Raw genomic sequence first — 17609 nt, 5'->3', positions numbered from 1 at the left:
AGAAATACCATTACAATCAAAACCTCGACAATTCCCATCGAATTCAAGTGTTTCTTGGTCAGAAAACCACCTTCGACTCAACTTGACGGAACCGGGTCGAGCGACCCACCTCAGGACATCACACTCCATCTTCTGAGAAATATTTACCATCTGAAAAGAGGAAAAAACGGGGTCGGCTAGAGGTTGAAGACAACCTCCTGGTGCGAAGCCTACTCTCAGCAGCAGAAAGTGGGAGAGAGTGCGACACTTCCAAGTGACGTTTTTCGATGATTTTTTTTTTCCAAATTTATTAGAATTTAATTTATGATTTTTCTGTGATTTTGAATTAATTTTTTGATGTCACCAAACAATTATTATTGAATTGATACAATTTTTGTAGTTATTAAATCATAATAAATATTTTTGTCATATTTTTTGAAAATTTTAAATCACAGAAAATTATTTGAGTATTTTCTCCTTCTTTTGTACACACTCACTCTCTTGGTTACCCTCCAATTCATGGTGTACTCTCTACTCAAATGCTATGACTTCATTTTCTTCAATTAAACTATTTTTTGTTGTTCTAAGTGACTACCTTGATTTGTTGATATAGAGTGTTATTGATGACACTTTATTTTGATTATCAAAATATTATGAACAAACTTTTAAAAGATTTGGATGAAAATTTTTAATATTATTTCACCAAAGTGATTTGATTTATTAATTTTCAATGGTTGTTTTATCACCGAATTTCTTTTGTTTGTAGAAAATATTTCTTTTGGCTAATTAATATGTGTCATTACTTGCCCAAAGGAGGTAGTTATATATATATATATTATTTACGTTCCATGAAGTGTGTTAATGATAAATGCACATGTTTAAAATTATTTACCCAAAGGTGATAATTTTGATGTGTACATTTGTTGTAGTTTTTAGGTTTGAATCAATATATATTTGTTAAGAATTTATTTGCATACAGGTAATAAACTTTTAATTTATATATATATTTATGTTTTAACACTTCATGAAGGGAAATCATAAGTGTATTGTATTCTCATCCCAAAGGGGTGTTTATGATGACCGGTTTGACTCTATTTATATATTTTCTTATTGCTTTGCTCATAATTTAATCAAGGTGTCTATTTTTTGTACTTTTTAGTCTCTTTTTTTGTGAACAACAATAATGCCTCCATTCAAATTCTCAATGCCTCCAACTACAAGAAGTGGAAACGAGATGTAGAATTTAGTTTGGGGATAATGGACTTGGACTTCTGCTTGCGAGAAGATAAACATAACGCTCCTACTGATTTAAGTACTACTACCCAAAGAAATCTCTATGCACAATGGGAAAAGTCAAATCGTCTTAGTCTCATTGCTATGAAAAGATCAATTCCTAAACATCTGTTGAGTGGTTTGTCAAAAACTAAAGATGCCAAAACGTTTTTCAAAGCTGTGGGAAAAATGTATGACACTGGTGAGAATGCAGAAGATGGACATCTTATGGATGAAATAATAACCATCAAGTATGATGATTCTAAGGGAGTGAGAGATTTTAATATGAAAATCGTGAATGTTTTAGTCCAAGTTGAAAGATCATAAAATGCCTCTACTTGATACTTACATTATTCATCATGCTCTTCACGCACTTCCTACCTTTTTTAGTCTCATCAAGACAACATACACCACTTATAATCAAACATAGAGTGTCAATTAATTAATTTATAAGTGTGTTGCTGAGGGAAGCAAGTTGAAAAAAGGAAAAGAATGAGTCTGCTCATTATGTTTCTCAACTAAAGCCCAACAAAGGAAAAGGAAAATCTAAGAATCATAAGAACCATGCTTCTAAGAAAACTGGTAATGGTAAGGAGCATGGGAATGGACAGAAGCATGAGGGTGGCAAGTCAAAATACACTAATGTGAAGTGTTTATTCTGTGATAAACTGGGCCATAGGAGAACAGACTGTCACAAATTTAAGACCTAGTTTGAAAATAAGAAAGAAAAACAAGGTAGACCTTTATCTCCTTTTTGTTTTGAATCTAATCTAGTTATGTTCCTATTGATTTTTGCTGGTTAGATAGTGATGCTACAGTACATGTTTCTACTACTTTGCAGGGGCTAAGGGATCTCAGGAAGCCAAATGTGAGGGAGTCAAACCTTAAAGTGGGAAATGATGTTGGAGTTGAAGTTTGCTATGTTGGCACATTTATTCTTGAATTACTATAACGTCCCAAATATGCTAATAAGGCTTAGTGCCTTGATTAGCATGTCGGGAGGGCAATAATTGATTTTATTATTTTATTATGTGGTTAATTGCAATATATGTGTATTAGTATGTGATTACCTGAATTAAATGATTATATGACTAGATATGCATGTTTAGGTGAATTAAATATATATGTGGGCTCGTTCTTGTTAATAAGGGAATATTTGTAATTTTGGTCCGTTGAGGGCGTAAATGTGGTTATGTATGTGTGTTGTGCTTAAGACCATAGTATTGTGAAGATATATATATGTGATGTGTGGTCCGAGACGGTTCTAGGGAGCGGAATAGCAGAAAAGTCACAACGGGTTCGAATACCTGGCCCAGGGTGAGCCCAGGGGTATTCTGGGAATGTAACACGTGTTCGGGGTTACCGGGTAACAGGTAGTTATTTAGTGGTTATTTGGGGGTGTCGAGATTAATTGGAGATTTATAGGACTACTCGAGGAATTAACAGAAATGTGGAAAATGGCGGGATTGCCCTTGGAGGCATTAAGTAGCTAGGGATTTATCTAGGGGAATTTTGGACTTTTCTGGCCAAGAGAGAGTGACTTAGTTAGCTGGAAACCCCTTAGATCACTTACGAACTATCAATAGGACCTCACACTCTCTCTCTCATTTCTATCTATCACTTGGAGTCTTGGGGTTTTTTTTTCCTAAAATTGTTGGGAAGAGAGGCTTGGAGATTGAGGCTTGAAGCTAGGGATTTGGTTAGGAGCAACTCAAAGCTTGAATCACACAATTGAGGTATGGATTTTATGCTGATCTTGTTGAATTTTTCTGTTGTAGTTTAGAGGTCTTATGGGGTTGAACCTTAAGTCTGATTTTGGGTTTTAGTAAAGTTATGGGACAATTTTTTGGGTATTTAAACTAACTATGTTGCCTTGATATGAATTCTAGACTGAATTCTAGGTCTAGGTTTTGAATTGGGAGGATTTCAGTGGGTTTAGCTCGTGGAAACGCAGGGAAAATTGGGTTCCCAGGCTCAAGCCGCAGCCTTGTTCTTCAGGCGTTGCGGCCCGTATGAACCCAGAAGGCTTGAGAGCCTCTGAAACTGTCCAGGCCCCGCGGTGCAGGCTGAGGGGCGCCATGGCTTGTGTCCCCCATAAGAGAGTCCCAAGGCTCTCTGACTTGTAGCGCGCTGCGACCCTAAGGGGCTGGGCCGCGGCTCAAATAGGGAATAATGGCCAAAACAGGGTTTTCAAATTGGGAACTCAAATTTATGGGCTAGGGAAGGATTCTACTACCCTATTTTTGTAGAATTCGAGGTCCCGGAGGCTAGAATATTGTTCCGAAGTTCTTAATTTGTTTAGGTCTTGATGGATTGTTATTATTATTGTGTTGTGACTAGGTTTCACTACTAAGGCTTGAGTTTAGCGGATCGTGCTCGGGATCGCACTAGTCACACAGCTAGGGACACAGGTAAGAAACTGTTTGTGCAAATAGAGCAGGGCATGGTCAGATTGTCTATGTTTAATGCTATGTGTGAGTGTTTATGATTGTTAGGCTATGTTTGTGTGATTATGACTGATCAGCGAAGGCCAGGATTGGTGAAGGCCGGGATCGGCGAAAGCCGGGAATGACGACAAGCATGTTGAATGCAGGCCGCCATGGCATGGCCTTTTAGGGTGTTGTACTCACCCGTTCAGTATAGACCATGAACCCGGTTCCTGATAATTCACTTTGGTCAGCATAGGCCGTTATGTGAATAGTTTGTTATTTGTCTAAAGTTATGCATTTGCTGGCATGAATTCTTATATTCTATGTGCGTGAGTTTTCTTGTCGGGCCTTGGCTCACGGGTGCTCTATGGTGCAGGTAAGGGCAAAGGAAAGGTCAACCAAGCATGAGTAGGAGGGCATGGGGCGGCGCGTACATGTTTATCCTACCTGCCCTCCACGGTTGGGGTTGTTTTGAGGGACACGTTGTGAATGTGTGATTTTGTCACTTAGGTCGACTATACTCTAACTTTTGAGTTGTCAATATATTTTGAACCAGTATTTCAAGATCCCGATGTATTACTTTTATAACTTTAATGGATGTCCAAACCTGTTATACTTAATTTTCATTAAATGAGTCTTTATTTTGAATTAATTACACTTTTCAGTCTAAAACCTCGATTAGCAAGCTAATGGAACATTTTAAAATCACATGGTAATGACTCTAGGGTAGTAGGGCGTTACAACTTGACTCAGACTTCTGGTCCCTCAGTCGTGACAGGTCAGATTTCTAGTGTTGATTCTTCATTTACTGCATTGATTGATTTAAGAGCTACTCATTCATTTGTATCTGCTAGAATGATAGATCGTTTGTGTTGACCTTGTAATTTGTATGCTAGAGGATTTAGGGCTTTGTTGCCAACCGAGGAACTAGTAGTCTCTAGGAGGTGGGTTAGAGCATTACTAGTGAAGATAGACAGTAGGGAGTTGTTTGTGTATTTTATTGAATTGGCAATGGATGACTTAGATATGATTCTGGGGATGGATTGGTTGGTAAAGTATGGGGTAGCGATAGACTGAAAGCGAAGGATGGTAACTTTTGAATCGAAAGAGGAGGAACCCTTTGTGTTTGTGGGGATAGTGAGTGGGCCACGAGTACCTATGATCTCTGCACTAAAGGCTAGAGACCTATTGCAAGAAGGTTGCATAGGATTCCTAGTGAACATAGCGGATACATCTAGGGTCGTTTCAGTTGGACCGGGTGAGACTAGGATGGTATGTGAGTTTCCTGATGTATTTCTAGCAGATCTCCAAGGATTACCACCACACCGAGAGATTGAGTTTGTCATAGAATTGGCATCAGGAGCAGAACCAGTATCGAGGACACCTTACCGAATGGCTCCGGTAGAGTTGAAGGAACTGAAGATCCAGTTGCAGGATTTACTGGATCTAAGATTCATCAGACCCAATTTTTTGCCATGGAGTGCTCTAATGTTGTTTGTCGAGAAGAAGGATGGATCCTTAAGAATGTGTATCGACTATTGAGAGCTGAATAAGTTGACTATTAAGAATAATTATCCACTGCGCGGGATCGATGACTTATTTGACTAGCTACAAGGGAAGACGATGTTCTCTAAGATCGACCTTCGGTCTGGCTACCATCAGTTAAGGATTAAGCAGGAGGACATACCAAAGACCGCATTCTGTACAAGGTATGGACTTTATGAATTCTTGGTCATGTCCTTTGGATTAACTAATGCCTCGACAACCTTCATGGACTTGATGAATAGGGTCTTTAGGGATTATTTTGATAGGTTTGTGATCGTATTCATTGATGATATACTGGTGTACTCCCAGTCAGAGACAGAGCACACCTTCGTTTGGTACTACAGCGGTTGAGAGAGCACAGGCTATATGCTAACTTCAGTAAATGTGAGTTTTGGTTGCCCCAAGTAACATTTCTGGGCCACATTGTGAGTAAGGAGGGGATTCTGGTGGACCCAACCAAGATTGAGGCAGTGAGAGATTGGCCAAGGCCAAGCAGTCTACCAGAGTTTAGGAGCTTCTTGGGATTAGTAGGGTACTATTGGCGTTTTGTTGAGGGATTCTGCAGAATAGCCACACCGTTGATTGAGTTGACGCGTAAGAAGACCACGTATGTCTGAACAGATAGATGTGAGAACAGCTTCAAGGAGTTGAAGCGGCAACTGATCACCACTCGGTATTGAGTCTTCCATCAGACAAGGAAAAGTGTGTAGTCTAGTGTGATGCTTCGAGGCAGGTTTTGGGGTGTGTATTGATGCAAGCTGGGAAGGTGATAGCCTATATGTCTAGATAGATGAAGAAGTATGAGCAGAGGTATCCCATTTATGATCTGGAATTAGCAGTGGTGGTGTTCACATTGAAGGTTTGGAAGCACTACCTATGTGGGGAGAAGTGCGAAATATACACCGACCACAAAAGTTTGAAGTATTTTTCACTCAGAAGGATTTGAATATGTGCTAAAGGTGTTGGCTGGAATTGGTGAAGGACTACGATTGTCAGATCTTGTATCATCGAGGAAAGGCCAATGTGGTGGCCCAATAATTGAGTCGGAGGGGCCCAGTGCAGTTATTCAGTTCGAGACATATATCAGAAACATTAGCTGAAGAGATGACGAGAACGGGAATTGAATTGGTAGTTGGTCAGCTAGCCAACATCACTCTTCAGTCCACGCTCCTTGAGTGAATTAGAGAAGCACAAAAGGAGGATCCCGAGCTGAGGAAACACAGGGGCAATGTCTTAGCCGGAGTGGCTAGAGACTTTTCTATTTCTGAGATTGATCTACTGAGAATAAAGGTCGGATTTGCGTTCCAATGGAATTGGGTATCAGATGAGAGATTCTGGATGATTCTCATACTACTCTTTATTCTCTACATCCGGGTACGACGAAGATGTACCAAGAATTGAGGACTCTATATTGGTGGCCATGGATGAAGAAGGACGTAGTAGAGTATGTGGCTAAGTGTTTAACTTATCAGCAGGCGAAGGCTGAACATCAAAGGCCAGCAAGGTTGCTACAACCTTTAGGGACTCCAGAGTGGAAGTGGGAGGAAATCACTATGGACTTCATGGTTGGATTGCTAAGGACAGTGGGGAACATGATTCTTTGTGGGTGATTGTGGATAGGTACACCAAATCAGCCCAGTTTTTCCTGTTAGAACAACTTATACGGTGGACCAGCATGCTAAGTTGTGTGTAAATGAAGATTTTACCACTCCATGGGGCTCCGAGGTCGATAGTGTTCGACAGGGACCCCACCTTCACCTATACGTTTTGGGAGAGCCCGCAGAAGATTATGGACATGTAGTTGCGATTCAGTACCGCCTATCATCCTTAGATGGATGGACAGTTTGAGAGGACAATTCAGATACTAGAGGATATGTTACGGGCCTATGTGCTGGACTTTGGGGGATCTTGGAGTAAGTATCTCCCTTTGATTGAGTTTTCTAATAATAACAACTATCAAGCGAACTATGAGAGTGGCTCCGTATGAAATGTTATATGGGAGGAAGTGTAGATCACCCATTCATTGGGATGAGACGGGTGAGAGGAAGTACATAGGTCCTGAGGCCATTCAGAAGACTAACGAGGCAATTGAGAAGATTAGAGCTCGAATGCTCACCTCCTAGAGTAGACAAAAGAGTTACTTAGACTTGAAACGCAGGACTGTAGAGCTTCAAGTCGGTGATCATGTGTTTATCAGAGTTTCTCCCTTGAGAGCAAGGAAACAGTTTGGAGTGAAAGGAAAGTTAAGTCCTAGGTTCATTGGCCCTTTTGAGATTCTGGAAAGGGTCGGAGAGGTAGCTTACAGATTGGTTATGCCTCTAGCTTTATCAGGGGTTCACAACGTATTTCACGTGTCCATGCTCCAGAACTACGTATCAGATTCTACACATGTGTTGAGTTATGAAAACCTAGAGCTGGATCAAGATTTGTCTTATGAGGAGAAGCTGGTTCAGATCCTAGACTGGAAAGATAAATTCTTACGGAACAAAACCATTGCCTTAATGAAAGTGTTGTGGAGAAATAACAATGTGGAAGAGGCAACTTGGGAGCTTGAGTCTGATATGCAAGATTGATATCCCGAGCTATTCAGGTAAATTTCGAGGATGAAATTTTTGTAAGGAGGGGATAGTTGTAACGTCCCAAATCTGCTAATAAGGCTTAGTGCCTTAATTAACATGTCGGGAGGGCAATAATTGATTTAATTGTGTTATTATGTGGTTAATTGCGATATATGTGTATCAATATTTGATTGCCTGAATTAAATGATTATATGACTAGATATGCATATTTAGGTGAATTAAAAATGCATGTGGGCCCGTTCTTGTTAATAAGGGCATATTTGTAATTTTTGGCCCATTGAGGGCGTAAATGTGGTTATGTGTGTGTTATGCTTAAGACCATAGTATTGTGGAGATATATTTGTGATGTGTGGTTTGAGACGGTTCTAGGGAGCAGAATAGTCACAAGGAGGTTAAATACCTAGCTTGGGGTGAGCCTAGGGGTATTTTGGGAATGTAACACGTGTTCAGGGTTACCAGATAACGGTACTTATTTAGCAGTTATTGGGGGGTGTCAGGATTAATTGGGGATTCATAGGACTACTCGAGGAATCAGTAGGAATATGGCAAATGACGGGATTGCCCTTGGAGGCATTAAGTGGCTAGGGATTTATCTAGGAGCATTTTGGAATTTTTAGGCTAAGATAGAGTCACTTAGTTAGTTGGAAACCCCTTAGATCACTTAGGAACTCTCAGCATCACCCCACACACCCTCTCTCTCTCTCTCTCTCATTTCTCTCTATCACTTGGAGTCTTGGGTTTTTTTTAAAAATAAATTGTTGGGAAGAGAGGCTTGGAGATTGAGGCTTGAAGTTGGGGATTTGGTTAGGAGAAACTCAAAGCTTGAATCACACAATTGAGGTATGGATTTTATGCTGATCTTGTTAAGTTTTTCTGTTGTGGTTTAGAGGTCTTATGGGGTTGAAGCTTCAGTCTGATTTTCGGTATTAGTGAAATTATGGGATAGTTTTTGGGGTGTTTACACTGGCTATGTTACCTTGATATTAATTCTAGACTGAATTTTAGGTTTAGGTTTTGAATTGGGAGGATTCAGTGGGTTCAACTCGTTAAAACGCAGGGAAAAACTGTGTCCCCAAGAAGAGAGCCCCAAGGCTCTCTGACTTGTAACGTGTCGCGGCCCTAAGGGGCTGGGCCACGACTCAAATAGAGAATAATGGCCAAAGCAGGGTTTTCAGCTTGGGAACTCAAATTTAAGGGCTCGGGAATGATTCTACTACGCGATCTAGTAGAATTTAAGGTGCCAGAGGCTAGAATATTGTTTCGAAGTTCTTAATTGGTTTAGGGCTTGGTGGATGTTTATTCTTATTACATTGTGACTAGGTTTTAACGCCATGGCTTAGATTTAGGGGATCGTGCTCGGGATTGTACTAGTCAGACAGCTCGGGACACAGGTAAGAAAACTATTTGTGCCCCTAGAGCAGGGCATGGCCCGATTGTCTATGTTTAATACTATGTGTGAGTGTTTATGATTGTTAGGCTATGTTTGTGTGATTATGAATTATCGGTGAAGGCCGGGAACAGCGACAAGCATGTTGAATGCAGGTCGAACGACAACAAGCATGTTGAATGCATGCCGCCATGGCTTGACCATTTAGGGTGTTGTTGTAGTGCACCAAAAAATTTTTTAGATTATTTAAATTTTTGTGATTTATTTTATTTAAATGTTAAGTGTGATGAATTGTTTTATTTAAGTGTTGTTATTTTATTTAGTTGATTGTTTGTTTTATTTGATTGTTTATTATTTTATTTAATTGTTAGAATTGTTTGGTATAATCTTTTGATTTTAAATTTGTTAATTGTTTGTTTGGTTAATTAATTTAATAAGTGAATAGTGTGTAACATGTGTTATTTTACTATTAGTGTTACATTTTAAATAAATGTGACAATTGAGGTAATTATGTGAGTTATGATTGAATGCACTAAGGTGCATGGTAGATAGTGATGCACTCTAGTGTTTTAGTGTGTGCTAGTACATGGTAATAAGGTGCACATGTGTGGATTTTCTACACATTTTATAATTTCCATTTATGATATTTTGGGTAGTTTATTTTAATAAGTAGGGAATTAAAGAAAAATAAAATAAAAATAAAGGAAATGGCATGTAGTGTGGACGTGTATGTGTAGTGGGAAAAGAATGGTTTATTCCATTTATTTTCTTGATTCAATTAAATTAAAATTAGAAGACCATGGTTATTTTAGGTAAGGATGTGGTCATCTTTTTATTCCTTGCCATTTAAAGATAAAAACAATTATACAAAAATTAAGAGAAAATATGGAGAGAATAGGAAACTTACCTTTTCTTTTTATTAAGCCATTACGAGAGAATAAGGATAAAGGGGAAAGGAAAGAGGGGAAGAGCCATTTGCTCTTGTGGCTGCCGAAATTAGAGAGAGAGAGAGAGAGAGAGAGAGAGAGAGAGAGAGAGAGAGAGAGTGGCGTGTAGAGAGAGAGGGAGAAGAAGAAAGAAAGAAAGAAGAAGAAGGTGAAGAGGAACCCATCTTAGAGTATGTTCTCTTGTTTTTCTTGTTTGTCTAATCTCTTTTTATTGATTATATGTTATTGACTTGTTTATTTGTTGTGTGTGTTTGGGTTCTTTCTCCTCCTCATGGTGGTTTTCAAATAAAAACCCTAGGCTTGAACAAGGGTGTGAAGTTTGGGTGTTGATCTTATTGTGTTCTTGATTTTACAATCAAGAGAGGTAATGGTCTTTCTTAGCCTATATATTGGTTTTGATGGGTTTGCCTTTGAGGTTTTTGATGGTGATGCTAATGGTTGATTATTGTAGGATTGATGATTATGATTTGTATATTTTGAGAATATGATTTGTTTAAAAAGGGTTCATGGGTATGATTGAGGGAATGGATTTGATAGGGTTTATAATGAGGAGATATGTTATGTTTATATTGCTATGGTTATCATTTTAATCTTTGATTTATGTAAAGGTAAATGATGATTTTAGAAATATGATAAGAATTATGTTAGGATTGTTATAAAGGCATGTTCATGAGATATGTTGTTATGAATTTATGTATGTTATTGCCATTGTTATTGTTGTTGGATTTCATGTGTAGATTCAATGGAATAGAAAATTGGTTTTATAAGACTTCATGTGAATATGTTAGTAATATTAGAATCATGTATATAATAAGAGTATGATGAGATTTTGGACATGTATGCTTTTATGTGAAATTTTTTGGATAAAAGATGAGTTTCATGAGAAATTAAGCTTGCTGATTTTTGCAAATAATTGGGTAAAAGTTTGATTTAAAAATGATTTGCATGCATAAGTAATGTCCTTGATGTTATGTAAATTTTATGGAATTAAAAAGGGGATTTTAAGTCTCATTAAAATGATATTTTACTCAAATAATTACCTACAAAAATTTTATTGATTTTTGAGAAAATATGAGCTTTTAAATTGAATATGGTGATTTTTAATGATAAAAATAGTTGCTGGAATTTTTGTAAGAAAATATGAAGTGAGTTTCACTAAAATGAATTTGATGAGTTTTTGGAATAAATTATTTTTCCTAAGTTATGGTAATATTGAAAAATGGTATTTTTAATGGTATGAATGCATATTTTGATAAGTTATGATTTTTCCTTTGTTTTGATTGAGAAAAATATTTAGATTCTATTTATTTGTGATTTTTGAAGAAAATAAATGGTGGCTGAAAGTTTGTTTTAAAAAGGTTAAAAAAAAATTGTTATTTAATTGTCACATATGGATTTTTGTTACATAAAACTAAGTCTTAAATAATTTAAATCAAAATATATTTTCCACACTTAAAAATATATTTTTCTCGCCTCATTTATGTAACACAATGATAAAATTTATTTTTCTAAAGAAACATATTAAAAATAGGCATTTTAATTAAATCCAAGCTTTTTGGTTAATTCTTTGTAATTTGAGATTAATGAATGAAATTTGTCACATATTTTATTTTTGAGCTAAAATAAAATAATTTTATAAAATAAAATAATGTTTTGAGAAATTTAATCAACTTAGAAATTTTAAGAAAAATAAAGCATGTAATAAGTCTATTGATTTTAAAACAATAAAAGTAAGAAGTGTAGAATTATCGTTTTTTTTTTAAAACGTCTCTATTACGCAATGTTCCCACGTATGCATATTACATGCAACTCCACTTTTACGTCCAAAATTATGTTTATTATTCAACTATGTGGTTTTTATAAAACGATCATGCTAGTAAAATGGATAAAAAACGAGCATTATTCTTTTATGGAGATAATTGCATGTTATGTGTAACGGTTATTATGTGTGCATGGCCCATGCACACGTGAGTTGTGTGGAAGGGCAAAATAGAAATTTTATGACCTAAGAAATATTATTTTGATTATGATATAGGCTCGTTGAAAGATTGTGAAATTTCTTAGCTTGGACCTGAGGTAAGGAAGTTAGAAAGATTCTATGATTTTATGCTATGAATGGTAAGACTGTTGTATGAATGAATTGTTATGAATTATGAATGTCATAACGTGATGATATGTTGAATGTGATATGTGTAAATGTGGAATTTTTTCCTTGTGAATTCTATTCACAAGTGAAGCTCTATGCTACGAGACATCCTGAAAGGGCATCACATGATGTTGAGGGAGTTGGGGTAAGAGAGTCACCCTCACTAGGTGAGGGACTTCGGCCACTTGCCAATCCAAACTTCACCCTCGCTATGCGAGGGCCCCCAGCTGGCCATCCGCGTGCGCCCCATTCCAGCAGGCATCAAGCCTCGTCCACACTCGGAGGAAGAACGTCAGCCTCGCTATGCGAGGGTGAGGGCTGTGTTAAGGTGTCCGTGCTCCTAGCCTCGCGACGCTGCACCTCGGAGGAAGAACGTCAGCCTCGCTATGCGAGGGTGAGGGCTGTGTTGAGGTATCCGTGTTCCTAGCCTCGCGTCGCTGCGCTCGGAAGGAGGAGAGGCAGCCTCGCTATGCGAGGGACCCTCGCTATGCGAGGGTGAGGGGTGTGTTGAGGTACCCGTGCTACTAGCCTCGTGTCTATGCGATCCGCATAGGCCGGCCCTGACCCTCGGCACCTCGACTTCTCAGGACATGCATAGGATGAAGCCTCCTTGGCACAGGCATGAGATCACTTAGGGGAATCTTGTTGATATGCCAAACGAACATGGAGCATTGAACGGGAATTGATGAGAACCACCGAGTACGGAGCACGTGCGCTGACACGGGGTGTACGGTTATGGAGAGAACAGAGGCACGACCCTATGATCTGCGTCTGAGGAGTAGTGGCGGTACGGACCTGTACGAAGAGTGGTGAGACCACTTGGACACCCCCGACCATGCGCCAGAGCCGACAGTACTATGTCCAAGGCCACGACTCTGACACCATCAGGGTAGACACCACTACGCCCTGAGCCACTACTTTATCAGAGTACCTATGTACGTCCCAGTGGTCTGGGACTTGTTTGTATCCTGGGCCAATAGAGTCTCCCCTATAAATAGGCTCCAACCCCTCAGGCTAAGGGGTTGGAAAACTGAATGTAAAAACGAGACTTATGAAATATATGCTTCTGGTTCTCATGCTTGCCTGAGTTTTCTCCTGTTGTTTAGAGTTCTTTCTATCTAATTCATAGCTTCTTATATTATAGAGATTGAAGTTTTCTAACCATCAATCGTTGACGAGTTCTTACCGTCAACAGTTTGGCGCCGTCTGTGGGAACGTAAGCACCAAGCTACTGTTCTGCCATTACTTCCGGCAAGGAAAAATGCCGAGACGTTCGAAGCGTCTCAAGGAGCCTCGAGAGGTGGAGGTCCACCTTACCCGAGTCCAGCTGAAGGCCTCCATGAAGGATCCACCTCCACCCCGAGACGTAGACCCCCCAAGGGACCCTGAGGTTCACCAGAATGACAAGGAGGCCTCGTCTCCGGCCATCCCGCCCGGTGAGAATCCTCCAAGGACAACTACTGCACCACCCGGGAACGCCAATGAGTTCCCTCCTCCCAAACCACCGAAGGTACCGAACTCCGGCCGGCAAGACCCGTGCCCCTCAACGCACAGACGCGATAAGCAACCCCGGGTCCATTCCGTGAGCTCGAGTTCTAAATCTCGTTTCTATGAAGAGGAGATTCGTGAACTGCACCGTAAAAACCAAAGACTGGAGACTACCCTGGAGAACATGCAGGAGGTGCTGAATGGCCTGTTGCAAGGTAAGTCAAACGTGACCCTGCCCAAGAGGAAAGAGAAGGGTCGGGAAACCACTGTCCCAGTAGACGACGGAAGAACCAGACACTCCACCAGTAACACCCCCAGGGAAAAGCCACAAGAGCATCCTAGACAATCGAGGCCACCCCAGGAGCCAAAGCAAGGGAACAATGGTGGCTCTCGCAACGACGTCGAGGTCACCTCAAAGAGGACGCCCTCAGACCTACGAGAGGAGCTCAGCAAGAAGAGGGCGAATAAGAGAACTACCCCTCCTACTGTCCCCCGGGACGGCAAAGGAAAGGAAGATGTCAACCCATCCATGTTGAGGGACTCCCTGAAGAAGAGGTGGCAAGACCTCGATACGGAGATGAAGAGCCTGCGGAGTAAGATTGTCACCGTGTCTGGAGGGCAGAGCCTTGAGGAAGAGTTCGACTATGAATCGCCTTTCACCAAAGAGATCCAAGCCATTCGACTCCCAGCCAACTTCAAGGAGCCTCATATGACCCCGTATGAAGGAAGCACCGACCCCAAGTACCATCTAGACGCATTCAATGACTTAATAAAGCTGAGGGGGATAAGTAGCGGGGCTAGATGCCACTGTTTCGCAGTCACGTTGAAAGGGCCCGCATACAAATGGTTTAAGAGACTTCGACCGGGGTCTGTCAGGTCTTGGCAACAATTTTCAGACGAATTTCTCCAGCAGCATCATGCCATGCGTGACTATACAATGCCAGGAACTAGCCTAGCCAATGTAAAACAGGGCGAAAATGAGAGCCTAAAAAACTATATCCATAGGTTCAATATGGAAGCGGCCAAAGTGGGGAGCCTGACCCGCAGAGAGTTAAAAATGGCCATCACCGCCGGCGTGCTTCCGGGAAGCAAGTTGTGGGATAATATGCTCAAGAGGGAAGTCACAGATCTAGATGACTTCTACGAGAGAGCGCAGAAGTATATTCGTGTAGAGGATGGTCACGCGAACTTAAAGGCGGGAATGGGCGAGTAGCCTGCACAACCCCCAACAATTGAAGGGTCGAATGGCGCGGAACACCTGAGGAAATACTACCAGTAAGACTTCCACTCCCAACACAGGCAGTAGCTGTGTTTAGTTTGTCGCAGGATAGGCTATCTTAGTAGACGAGAATCAAAGAGGTTACCTACATAACCCCCAAGTAAATGTAAGCCCTCTATATGCATGTCGTTGTAATCTGATTACTATAAATGAAAATGTTCACAACTTCACATGTGATTTTTTCTTTTTAATGCGAGCATCAACCGAACTGCCTGCTGAATTAAATCTCACCAAGCACTTGGGGGGTAGGACAGGAGGCATGAGAAAAAGAAAAAAAAATCTCTCTTATATTCAAAAGGATTAGCTACCCTTATGAATATCAAAGGAACGGTCTAAAAGGATGACCTCTAACTAAAGGCCGACACCCCAAGAGGTGAGGCCGTAAGGAGGGAATCGCCCAATAAGTCTAGATCGGCCATTAAGCCGGCTAGCCAAAAAGGGTCTTACAAGTGACCCTTGGAAAAAATAGTACTATGTATAAGGACGAGAAGGACGCTTCTCGCAAAAAAATAACAAGCGCGCGCAATGAATATAAAAGGACCCCAACAGCCCAACGGGTTAATGTGTCCTTACAAGTATAATCAAGGTGCACCGAAAAGATTATCGCCATCAGATCAAAGAAAAATATGTGATCCACGAACAACGGCAATAAGAGGGACCTACTAGAGCACCGTAAGTTTAAAAAAAAAAAAAAAAAAAAAGAAGAAGATGAAAAAAAAGGGAAAGAGCACCTCAAGAGCTTTGGAGGAGGATAGAACCCTTGAACTCGTGAAAATAAGTTGGAGAGCATGCCACTAGGCTACGCAGATCTTGGTGTGGACAAGTGGCTTCGAAACTTGGGATCTGCGATTGAGGATGATTAGTCCTTACGCAACCTTAGGAACTTACGTGGATCCCCCAAGTATTAGGTGGCTATTGTGTTTCTTCAAACACTAAGAAGAAACACAACTCCAAGCCACACTTCGGGCATCTTCGAGCGACGTTGGAAAAATTTCCAAGGCTAAGTCCCCCAAGGCTGGCCGTGCGTGTCAAGCAAGAAAAATAGAGAGAGTCTACAAACACACTTAAAAGTGTACTTATAGACTCGGGGGGAAGTGTAAATGTGGAATTTTTTCCTTGTGAATTCTATTCACAAGTGAAGCTCTATGCTACGAGACATCCTGAAAGGGCATCACATGATGGTGAGGGAGTTGGGGTAAGAGAGTCACCCTCACTAGGCGAGGGACTTCGGCCACTTGCCAATCCAAACTTCACCCTCGCTATGCGAGGGCCCCCAGCTGGCCATCCGCGTGCGCCCCATTCCAGCAGGCATCAAGCCTCGTCCACACTCGGAGGAAGAACGTCAGCCTCGCTATGCGAGGGACCCTCGCTATGCGAGGGTGAGGGCTATGTTAAGGTGTCCGTGCTCCTAGCCTCGCGACGCTGCACCTCGAAGGAAGAACGTCAGCCTCGCTATGCGAGGGACCCTCGCTATGCGAGGGTGAGGGCTGTGTTGAGGTATCCGTGTTCCTAGCCTCGCGTCGCTGCGCTCGGAAGGAGGAGAGGCAGCCTCGCTATGCGAGGGTGAGGGGTGTGTTGAGGTACCCGTGCTCCTAGCCTCGTGTCTATGCGATCCGCATAGGCCGGCCCTGACCCTCGGCACCTCGACTTCTCAGGACATGCATAGGATGAAGCCTCCTTGGCACAGGCATGAGATCACTTAGGGGAATCTTGTTGATATGCCAAACGAACATGGAGCATTGAATGGGAATTGATGAGAACCACCGAGTACGGAGCACGTGCGCTGACACGGGGTGTACGGTTATGGAGAGAACAGAGGCACGACCCTATGATCTGCGTCTGAGGAGTAGTGGCGGTACGGACCTGTACGAAGAGTGGTGAGACCACTTGGACACCCCCGACCATGCGCCAGAGCCGACAGTACTATGTCCAAGGCCACGACTCTGACACCATCAGGGTAGACACCACTACGCCCTGAGCCACTACTTTATCAGAGTACCTATGTACGTCCCAGTGGTCTGGGACTTGTTTGTATCCTGGGCCAATAGAGCCTCCCCAATAAATAGGCTCCAACCCCTCAGGCTAAGGGGTTGGAAAACTGAATGTAAAAACGAGACTTATGAAATATATGCTTCTGGTTCTCATGCTTGCCTGAGTTTTCTCCTGTTGTTTAGAGTTCTTTCTATCTAATTCATAGCTTCTTATAGTATAGAGATTGAAGTTTTCTAACCATCAATCGTTGACGAGTTCTTTCCGTCAACAATATGTTTATGGATGTTAGATACATCAAACCAGTTATGATGTTAGATACATGAAACAGATTACGATGTTAGATACATCAAACAGATTATGATGTCAAATATATCGAATGAGTTACTAAGGACATTGAGACGTAACTCCTAGGGTGGACGCGCCGAGGTTATTCAAGGACCAGTGATCTCCTGTTTACCTCATAGGGTGACATGGACAACTAGCGATCCATGCTTATCATGTATGCTGTATGTTTGTGATATGATGATATGTTACGATTATGTTATGATATGATGATATGTTATGTT

This window comes from Humulus lupulus, chromosome X (assembly GCF_963169125.1).
Source record: "Humulus lupulus chromosome X, drHumLupu1.1, whole genome shotgun sequence".
NCBI lineage: Eukaryota > Viridiplantae > Streptophyta > Magnoliopsida > Rosales > Cannabaceae > Humulus > Humulus lupulus.
This window is presented reverse-complemented; position numbering follows the sequence as displayed.